Genomic DNA, 12,360 nt, shown 5'->3' on the forward strand with positions numbered 1-12,360 from the left:
AAGTTACAGAGTAAGCTATCTGTGTTGTGGCCGCCCACTATATGTATCGAAACCCGGTTTTTAGAGTTATAAGCCTTGTGGCTTATTGCCGAGCCGAAAATTTTTGTTTCCAGTATATAGATATATAAAACATCAAAATTGTACTCCTTTTAAAACTAGTTATGCCTAAAATCTTAAGTTTTACAAAGTTTTTCTGTTGTTTGTTCATTAGGCTTACTTCCAACTTTTCCATTGACCATAACTGGCAGACTCCTAGCGGAACTTATTAAAAGTACATTTTTAATTTACTCAAAATAGCTACCTCAGTTTACCAAGGTTCTTTTCAGTCGTCCAATTGTTTCCTTCAGATGTATCTTCTGATAAAAAAAAAATGTATCAGGCTTTTATTGTTTTTGTCGTTTTTTTCAAAATGTTTAATCATAGTGGAATTCAAAAGAAACCTATAGTGTATGATAGATTAGGGCAATACATTTGCTACAATAACTTTATATTTGAAAACCGATTGACGTTTTATTGTTGTTAAAACTGTTTGAATTTAATCAGCTAGACATAATTTTCCTAATCTATGGGCCTGGCACGGCCAGGTGGTTAAGGCATTCGACTCGTAAATCGAGGATCGCGGGTTCGAATCTCCCTTACACCAAATATGCTCGCCTATCAGCCGTGGGGGCGTTATAAAATGTGACGATCAATCCCACTATTCGTTGGTAAAAGAGTAGCACAAAGGTTGGCGGTGAGTAGTGATGACTAGCTGCCTTTCCTCTAGTTTTACACTGCTAAATTAGGGACCACCAGCGCAGATAGCCCTCGTGTAGCTATGCGCGAATTCAAAAACAAACCAAACCTTATTTATGGCGCGGAACTGATCTGATCGTGAGTCACGTGATTCCCAGTAGGTTTGCGTGTTTATTGGCAAAACTCCACAGAGTCACTGGGAGGAGAGTATTTTTCATTTGATTTAAAGACACGACCTCTAGATATTAAACACGAAACAACATTAAGAATCAGACAACCTTTTCTCTAGCACTCAGATATTGTTTGTATGTGATTTACATTTTCAGGTTGAAAACGAATACGTTATTCATTGGACTGTATGCTTTGTACAGTGTTTTGGAGAAAGTCTAATCGATCCCACAATTCATCTGCAACTTCCCTGTCGAACAGAAAACGGTAGCGCGTGCGTTATATAATAATTCCTGGCACACACACGTTTTACGGAAAATCCCATTATGTTCACATTATTATTGGATTACATCGGTAATCAGTTTCATTAGGTTTCCTGTTCACGTAAGACCATGCGAACAATTTAAGCGAAAATGCAAAGAAGACAATTTTTTTTTAGTTTTAAACCCATGAAATGCGTTTGCGTTTAGGACTCAGGGAAAGACAGCTACGACCTTTCGTTCAATAGCGTTAGATCGTGGAATACAAATTTGTTATAGAAAAATAATATTTTTGCTCTTACTTAAATAAATTACACGGATTTAAGGTGTTATATGATAAAGTGTAATAATATAAATTGTTATATGATAAAGTGTTATGTGATAAATTCTTCCACACATTTTTTCTGTTATTCTTGTTTCAAGGTGTTATCCGTAGCTCAGAAAGTGTAATGAGTGTAGTTTGATGTTTTAAGATGTTATCCGTAGCTCAGAAAGTGTAATGAGCGTAGTTTGATGTTTCAAGGTGTTATCCGTAGCTCAGAAAGTGTAATGAGTGTAGTTTGATGTTTCAAGATGTTATCCGTAGCTCAGAAAGTGTAATGAGTGTAGTTTGATGTTTCAAGATGTTATCCGTAGCTTAGAAAGTGTAATGAGTGTAGTTTGAACTACGTGATAATCATAAAGACGTGGAATACACTTGTCGCTGTTGTTTTAATTTATAATAGCATCGATTTGTTTTGTTTTGAATTTCGCACAAAGCTACTCGAGGGCTATCTGCGCTAGCCGTCCCTAATTTAGCAGTGTAAGACTAGAGGGAAGGCAGCTAGTCATCACCACCCACCGCTAACTCTTAGGATACTCTTTTAGCAACGAATAGTGAGATTGACCGTCATATACTAACGCCCCCTCGGCTGAAAGGGCGAGCACGTTTGGTGTGACGAGGATTTAAACTCGCGACCCTCAGATTACGAGTCGAGTGACTTAACCACCTGATCAGGCCAGGCCAATAACATCGGCCTGAGAACTTTGACCCAGCTACGTGGATTTCGATTTTATTTTTTTTTTTCTGTCACGTGAGAATATTTTTACAAATCGGGAAGAAAACATTCTTGCTTAGATGAAATTATTATTTTGTTTACTACAGTGAATATGGTTTATTATTGTGTTTGTTAACAAAAATACAAACAAAGTAGTGATTATGGAAAAACGTTGATGTTAAATATGCAACCTCATTCACTCTGATTGTTTTGTGTGTGTACGTGGAATCCACTCTTTTTGTTTTGTCTCTCTCAAAACTGCGTGTTGTGCTTCATGACGTTTTGTGAATAACCTGTACGTGATGGAGAAAAAATAATATCATTTTCGGATTCAGCGTACAAGAATTACTGTAGAACATGTAAACATTTCAAGATAATAAAACCATCGTAGACCATTGTTACCGGAGAAACCACGAGATGTGTCACTTTCCAAACTCATCGAAAACAGGAAGAACCCTCTAACAGAATAATTAAGACAGTTTATTAACAACTGAAATCATGCAACATATGTACTGTTTTGCACATTTTTTAAATTATTTCCGCAACCAAAGGTAAACGGAAGTGATATTTTCACTCCATGTGTGTGTGTGTGTATCTTTGTCAACAAGGTTTCTCAAAAACAGTTGAATTTATATGAATGAAAGTTGGTATAAAGTTGAACTATGACCCAACTTAGAAGTAACTAGTTTTTGTTTGCTTATTTGTTGTTGATTTTTTCTTTTGAGGAGAAGTAGAGGTCAAAGGTCAGGATCGCGAAACATCCGAAGAAAATCAACATCTGCTCAAATGGAGAGCAATTTTTTTACACTGCTTTTGCTCTATAACTCAGTCGAACTTGGTGGACATATGTTGAATATTATTTCTCATTGGTCTACTGAAAATGGTCAGTATTCGTTGACAGCAATGGACATACAAACACATTTCCTTATATTTTTAGGTCCGAACTAAATGGACGCTGCTTGATGGAGGTATGTTCCCTATTGAGTGGGCCCTGTAGTTGTGTCACAGTTTTTAAAATTTTAAAAAGAACAAGGAACATTAGCACCTTTATACACTGACACACATTATCCGTACACAATACCCACATAAAGTTTCTGTTGAAGCTGCTCAGTTTTGAGTATATTTTGTATTCTGTTAAAGCTATACTGGGTGTTACTATCTCAATACATAAATACGTAAGTATTCTGTTAAAGCTACATAAGATGTTATTATCCGAATACGTAAATACGTACGTATTCTGTTAAAGCTACGCAAGGTGTTACTATCCAAATACACAAATACGTAAGTATTCTGTTAAAGCTACACAGGATGTTACTATCTGAAACACACATACATAAGTATTCTGTTGAAGCTATGAGTAAAAGATGTAAGAGTTAAGAACTGTCACTATTTAATTAGATGCATAATTATCCTGTTAAAGCTGTTAATTTATGAGTATAGTACTGACAGGATCTAAGGCCTCTTATTATTTTAACAGGTGCATAAGTTACTTAAAGCCACTCATTATTTGAGCAAATATACAACACGCCTGTTAACTAGCTCAGTATCTGGTTACATGTACACATCTCCTGTTAACTTAACTAGCTCAGTATCTGGTTACATGTATACATCTCCTGTTAACTAGCTCAATATCTGGTTACATGTACACATCTCCTGCTAACTAGCTCAATATCTGGTTACATGTACACATCTCCTGTTAACTAGCTCAGTACCTGGTTACATGTACACATCTCCTGTTAACTAGCTCAATATCTGGTTATATGTACACATCTCCTGTTAACTAGCTCAGTATCTGGTTACATGTACACATCTCCTGTTAACTAGCTCAATATCTGGTTATATGTACACATCTCCTGTTAACTAGCTCAGTACCTGGTTACATGTACACATCTCCTGTTAACTAGCTCAGTACCTGGTTACATGTACACATCTCCTGTTAACTAGCTCAATATCTGGTTATATGTACACATCTCCTGTTAACTAGCTCAGTATCTGGTTACATGTACACATCTCCTGTTAACTAGCTCAATATCTGGTTATATGTACACATCTCCTGTTAACTAGCTCAGTACCTGGTTACATGTACACATCTCCTGTTAACTAGCTCAATATCTGGTTACATGTACACATCTCCTGTTAACTAGCTCAATATCTGGTTATATGTACACATCTCCTGTTAACTAGCTCAGTATCTGGTTACATGTACACATCTCCTGTTAACTTGTTCAGTATCTGGTTACATGTACACATCTCCTGTTAACTAGTTCAATATCTGGTTACATGTACACATCTCCTGCTAACTAGATCAATATCTGGTTACATGTATACATCTCCTGTTAACTAGTTCAATATCTGGTTACATGTACACATCTCCTGCTAACTAGTTCAATATCTGGTTACATGTACACATCTCCTGCTAACTAGATCAATATCTGGTTACATGTACACATCTCCTGTTAACTTGTTCAGTATCTGGTTACATGTACACATCTCCTGTTAACTAGTTCAATATCTGGTTACATGTACACATCTCCTGCTAACTAGCTCAATATCTGGTTACATGTACACATCTGCTAACTAGCTCAATATCTGGTTACATGTACACATCTCCTGTTAACTAGATCAATATCTGGTTACATGTACACATCTCCTGTTAACTTGTTCAGTATCTGGTTACATGTACACATCTCCTGTTAACTAGTTCAATATCTGGTTACATGTACACATCTCCTGCTAACTAGCTCAATATCTGGTTACATGTATACATCTCCTGTTAACTAGCTCAGTATCTGGTTACATGTACACATCTCCTGTTAACTAGCTCAGTATCTGGTTACATGTACACATCTCCTGCTAACTAGCTCAATATCTGGTTACATGTACACATCTCCTGTTAACTTGTTCAGTATCTGGTTACATGTACACATCTCCTGTTAACTTGTTCAGTACCTGGTTACATGTACACATCTCCTGCTAACTAGCTCAATATCTGGTTACATGTACACATCTCCTGCTAACTAGCTCAATATCTGGTTACATGTACACATCTCCTGTTAACTTGTTCAGTATCTGGTTACATGTACACATCTCCTGTTAACTAGTTCAATATCTGGTTACATGTACACATCTCCTGCTAACTAGCTCAATATCTGGTTACATGTATACATCTCCTGTTAAATTGCTCAGTTTCTGGTTACATGTATACATCTCTTGTTAACTAGCTCAATATCTGGTTACATGTACACATCTGTTAAATAGCTTAATATCTGGTTACATGTACACATCTCCTGCTAACTAGCTCAATATCTGGTTACATGTACACATCTCCTGTTAACTAGCTCAATATCTGGTTACATGTACACATCTCCTGTTAACTAGCTCAGTACCTGGTTACATGTACACATCTCCTGTTAACTAGTTCAATATCTGGTTACATGTACACATCTCCTGCTAACTAGCTCAATATCTGGTTACATGTACACATCTCCTGTTAACTAGCTCAATATCTGGTTACATGTACACATCTCCTGTTAACTAGCTCAATATCTGGTTACATGTACACATCTCCTGTTAACTAGCTCAGTATCTGGTTACATGTACACATCTCCTGCTAACTAGCTCAATATCTGGTTACATGTACACATCTCCTGTTAACTAGCTCAATATCTGGTTACATGTACACATCTCCTGTTAACTTGTTCAGTATCTGGTTACATGTACACATCTCCTGCTAACTAGCTCAATATCTGGTTACATGTACACATCTCCTGTTAACTAGCTCAGTATCTGGTTACATATACACATCTCCTGCTAACTAGCTCAGTATCTGGTTACATGTACACATCTCCTGTTAACTAGCTCAATATCTGGTTACATGTACACATCTCCTGTTAACTAGTTCAATATCTGGTTACATGTACACATCTCCTGCTAACTAGCTCAATATCTGGTTACATGTATACATCTCCTGTTAACTAGCTCAGTATCTGGTTACATGTACACATCTCCTGCTAACTAGCTCAGTATCTGGTTACATGTACACATCTCCTGTTAACTAGCTCAATATCTGGTTACATGTACACATCTCCTGTTAACTAGCTCAATATCTGGTTACATGTACACATCTGTTAAATAGCTTAATATCTGGTTACATGTACACATCTCCTGTTAACTAGCTCAGTATCTGGTTACATGTATACATCTCCTGTTAACTAGCTCAATATCTGGTTATAAGCACAAACCTCCTGTTAGCTAGTTCAATATCAAGTTACAAGTACAAACCTCCCTTTAACTAACATTTCAGGCTCGGCATGGCCAGGTGTGTTAAGGCGTTCGACTCCTTATCCGAGGGTCGAGGGTTCGAATCCCACGCGCAGCAGTGGGGGTATTATAATGTGACGGCCAATCCCACTATTCGTTAGTAAAAGAGTAGCCCAAGAGTTGGCGGTGGGTGGTGATGACTAGCTGCCTTCCCTTTAGCCCTACACTGCTAAATAAGGGACGGCTAGCGCAGACAGCCCTCATGTAGCTTTGCGCGAAATTCAAAAACAAACTAACTAACATTTCCATATTCAACGTTCGTGTTAAATGATCACATATATATATCTTCTCGTCGTAACGCTTAACGTTCCAGTACGTAAACAACCTTTCTAGTTTTATCCTGCTAAGTATTTGATCAAAACACGAGTCTCCCCTTCTCTTCAGTGACACAGCGATATGTCTGCGAACTCACGCTGCTAGAAACTGGGTTTCGATACCCGTGTTGGGCAGAACACAGATAGCCCACAGAGTAGCTTTGCGCTTAATTCGAAACAAACAATTACACAATTCTCCTGTGAATGAAAACGTTTGTCGTCTTGTGCCCAAAGAAGCATTTTTGATTCGCACCCTTCAAACCACACGACTACATAGACCTTATGAAAGTTATTTAATGGGGTAATATCTTCGATATCTCATTTAAAGCCAGATTTCACTGTTTTCGCATATGCGACTTAAGAGGAAAAAATAAGGCTGATGGATGGCCTGCGAAACGGATTTCTAGATCACAGAGTAACCATGGAAACGAGTGATGTATCAATATTTATATTACTCTAGGTGATATATTGCTGGTCTTCGAAGTTTTGATGTCGCACATCTTGATTACACGATAGATAAACGAAACTATTTGTTAAAGATTACGTCATTTCCGCAGAACGTGTTAAATATCACGTCATTTCCGCAGAACGTTTTATCTGAATACATAAGGTGAATACGCGGACAGGCAAACAAGCAGGTAGAGATAAACACATACTCAAGAAATACGACTTTATTTTATGGGTGCCAGCAGTTTTAATTTCGTTTCTTTCCACGGTGTGTCGCCCTTTACCTTATGATTAAACTTAAACCACAATTTAAGCTTTGTTATCGTCTGTCTGCATTCTGTATTAAATAAGTAATACGAAACAGTGTTAAAACGTATTATTAGTCAACATTCTATTCTATTCCTAACCAAGCATTTGATTTCTCTCGAGCGCTATTTTGTTAGCCGTTCTAAATTTTGAATTGAGAGAATAAAGGAACAGTAGATAGGCAGTCAACACCACCAACCAACAAATTTTGAGCTACTCTGAACGTACAGTGAAATTGACCGTAACGTCATAAAAGCCCCCACGGTGATTGGATTCGAAACCGCAGTCTGTGGACTGTGAGTTGAGCAATCAGGTCAATTTCTTCCAGTCTTGTGTAATTATAATTTAGTTTTTTGTGTTTTTTTTTGGTATTTAATTTTTTTTGTCACTGGGTAGTTGAACTGAAAACGTAAATTTCTCAAATTTCTTTGACCAGCCAGTAAATACGCTTGGTTTGGTAACGGAGATTCAAATCCCCCGACTCGTAGACTATGATTCGAGTGCCCCCTGACCATCAGGCTACTTTTAAGTGTCTCAAAGCTTTAAACATTTACTTTCTCGGACGTGTGTGTGTGTTTCTTACAGCAAAGTCACATCGGACTACCTGCTGATAGGCCCGGCATGGCCAAGCGTGTTAAGGCGTGCGACTCGTAATCTGAGGGTCGCGGGTTCGCATCTCCGTCGCGCCAAACATGCTCGCCCTTTCAGCCGTGGGGGCGTTATAATGTGACAGTCAATCCCACTATTTGTTGGTAAAAGAGTAGCCCAAGAGTTGGCGGTGGGTGGTGATGACTAGCTGCCTTCCCTCTAGTCTTACACTGCTAAATTAGGGACGGCTAGCACAGATAGCCCTCGTGTAGCTTTGTGCGAAATTCAAAAACAAAACAAACAAACCTGCTGAGTCCACCGAGAGGAATCGAACCACTGGTTTTAGCGTTGTACCAGATGGGGCTTTTCGGCTGTCTACGCTATTATCATTATTTTTCCTTTCATAATTCATGTGCGGTCTTATAACTTTTAAATGTTGTTTTGAATTAAGCACAAAGCTATACAATGGGCTATCTGTGCTCTGCCCACCACAGGTATCGAAATCCAATTTTTAGCGTTGTACGTCCACAGACATACCGCTCAGCCACTGGGAGGCTATAGCTTTTAAAGTTGGTTCATGTAAACCAATAGTTTTCTAATTATCCAGGGGCAGATCCGGGGAACCAAGTGGGTCTGGACCCCTTATTAAAAACATCTGGTTTAGCTCCTGCAGTGCCACAGAAACTACGAAAATATATTACACGTTTACATTAACGAGCTAAACATTGAGATGTGATAAACGCAACAGAACTGCTAAGCCTAAACTTGTAATAAAAATTGCATCGAACATTCATTAAAAAAACAAACAAACAGAAAACAAGTATTTCCTCCATATTTTCTCTATCACAAATCACAGACAATACCAAAGTTAGTTCTATACCAGAATTAGTCATCTGGATAGGACCATAACACTCTGTCGGTTTGATCTATGTCTTCTATGGTATTTCAACCTCCATCTTTTTTCTGTTACAAGTCACAGCCAAGAAGACGTGTGTTCAATACCAGAATTAGAACCCTGTTGTTTTTATCTTTGTATTCCATCGTAGAGTCTCAAGTAATATTTTCCTTTTGGTTTGACAAATCGTTAGCTTCTGTTACAGAGATTAAGTGACGTAACAGTTTAACAGACTGCAGAACCTGCCAAACAGAAACGTGTTATGGCATGTTAAACATGGATTCCTTGCAACAAATTAACATTGTTATTCTGCGTGCACGCTCTAACATTTGAAAAACCACGAGGTATTAGTTTCTTACATATTCTTAAGACGTACATTTTTTATGCTTACAAAGCAAACGTTTTCTGAAAGCTATAATACTTTTTATTACTTCTATCAAAGTACTTATCAGTTATTAAGAAAACGCCGCTAAGGTCAATACTCTGGTAAGAAGGTTACTTCAACATTAACTTAAATGTATCCCTGAGGCTGGTTAAAGCACATGCTGATTAGCTAAGTATGTACCCTTGAAGACCAATCCACTAGAGGGTAATGTGTTATAAGCAGATTTTATAACTACTGTTTTGTGTTTCGAAATCTCCCCTGCGGCTAATGAATGTACTGTTTAGCAAACTCGGTATACGTTTGTCATCGATGAGATATCTGTTGTTACAATGTCATGATGAGTTCGTCCATTAGATACTAAGGACTTTTCTGATAAACGTGCAATTAAAGGTACGATTGGCACAAATATTATGCAATCGATTAAAGTATTATGGTTCGTTGGTACGGATGAATAAGGCGTGGAATAATTGGATAATTTCTAAGGGTAGAAGCGTTAATTGCTGATTTGAGACTGAACAAAGACTCGCTCGTCACGATTATTTAATTGCTGACTAGAGACTGAATCGCTCGTCACGATTATTGATATAAACAGCTCGAAACATAATACGTTTCGTCACAACCGTGAATCTGACTACATGTTGCCTCAGGAGGACAGGTGGAGATATTTCCAGCAGTTACTTCCCTTCTCAGCTTGGCCCAGCATGGTCAGGTGGTCAAGACGCCCGCCTCCTGACCATCGCGGGTCCAAATCTCCGTCATACCACACGTGTTTAAATTTCGCGTAAAGCTACGCGAATGTTCTTTTCGCTAGCCCTCCCTAATTTAGCAGTATAAAACTAGAAGGAAGGCAACCAGTCATCACCGCCAACTCTTGGGCTACTCTCTTACCAACGATTAATGTCATTGACCGTAAAAGTATAACGCCACTACGGCTGAAAGGGCGAGCATGTTTGGTGTGACGCGGATTTGAACCCGCACCCCTCAAATTACGAGTCGAGCGCCTTAACCACCTGGCCCTGCGAAGCCAGCTTTGAGTGCAAAATCTTAATAATTAGTTTATAAAAACAAGAATATAGAATGAGCTAAATGTCATTTCTTTAAATAACGTTATTACACTGAGATTCCCTATGATATTTACCTGATATACAACATTTATTGCAACCATAAATACACTCATGAATTTTCTGACAAAGAAACATGTTTATCACACTTTTGCATCTATATTTGTCTACAAGTGTACGCATGTTTAGTTTATTCATACAAAATAGATATATTACTGATGTATTTTAGCTCGTTTCAGAAGTTCAGACAAAATTATAAGTTTTTCATAATTTATCCAGTGTATTTTGGGATTTAGACATTCTGCTAATGAAGCTGGGGTTTAAAAAAAAAGACCTTAATTTTTTTTAATAACAATCTGGAGGGTAAAGGTCATTTGTTACCAAAAAGACTGGGACGTTAAGTTTATTGGACAAAATTAATAACTGTAACGTTAACAACAATATTTCGCTATTGTTTTTGCAAAAGGAATATAACCGACCAGTCATAAAGTTCTATTAAATAGGGAATATAATCAAACTGTCGTAAGATTATTTTAAGTGAGAAATATTATTAACCCATTAGAAGATTGTACTGAGTAAAAATTATTATCAACCAATCATATATTATCGGTAAATACAGTGCGTGTGTAGCATACAGCCCTTTACAGGGAAAACAATTTTCCACTGACAACACTCATTCAGATCAGAAATGGATTTTCATTATCTAATCAAATATAGGGTATTTCACGTTAAAAAATTGTATTTTGTTTTAACACACGACTCCTGTTGTGAATAGTTTCGTTCAGGATTCAAACAATTCTTACATTTTATTAAATTCTAAAACTATGGAATTATTTTATTTTTATTATAATGGCCGAATTTTTTTACCTTATGAAAACAACTTAGATTTCTCAAATTAAAATTTATTTTGCAATAGATATAATTTTATTTGTTTTGAATTTCGCGCAAAGCCACACGAGGGCTATCTACGGTATCCATCACTAATTGAGCAGAGTAAGACTCGAGGGAAAGGAACTGGTCATCACCACCCACCGCCAACTCGTAGGCTACTCTTTTACCAACGAATACTGAAATTGATCGTGACATTATAACGTCCCTACGGCTGAAAGGGCGAGCATGTTTGGTGCGACGGAACCCACGGCCCTCATGTCACGAGTCGAGCGCCATAACCGTCTGGTCATGCTGGGTCGTCAATCAGGTTTCAACGAAAACTGCACATTAGGCTCTCAGCGCCCTCTCTCGGCCATGAGAAATTCAACTCCGGATTTTAACGCTAGAAGTCTGTACACTTTACGAAGACCCACGTAAAATCCCAGACAAATCAATCCTAACAATTGAAACGCAGGCATTTCCCCTACTCGTGTAAATACTAATAGCTAATAAGTTACAAGTAAAACGTATTGCGACTGTCAAGAAGTTTATGACCCAGATCTGAGCTTTCAAAAACTCATCAACATTAAACCAATATTCGCCGTTATACCAGATTTATAAACAGCCTGTTCCTTCAGACACAATATATTTAATACTAGGCTTAATGACGAATTAACAACGTTTCTTCGTCTCTGTGTAATTCGAGAATACAGAATTACAATAAAAACATAACAGTGATTAACCGTCGAAAATGTCTCAGCATATGATTAGAAGTTTCAAGTTCTCGCCAATGAAAAACGTTTACAGTTGACTTTTGTTTTTTCTTTACCCTTAAATTACTGAAACAACGTAGTTAATGCGGATGTTAAACAGTAATAGTCGGTCCGTATGGGATGTAAGTAACAATTATTTTATATTAAAACTATCATAAATATTACTCTCGTTCCTAGGTAGCGTACAAATGGAAAAGATAG

Source organism: Tachypleus tridentatus, chromosome 10, assembly GCF_004210375.1.
Source record: "Tachypleus tridentatus isolate NWPU-2018 chromosome 10, ASM421037v1, whole genome shotgun sequence".
Taxonomy (NCBI): domain Eukaryota; kingdom Metazoa; phylum Arthropoda; class Merostomata; order Xiphosura; family Limulidae; genus Tachypleus; species Tachypleus tridentatus.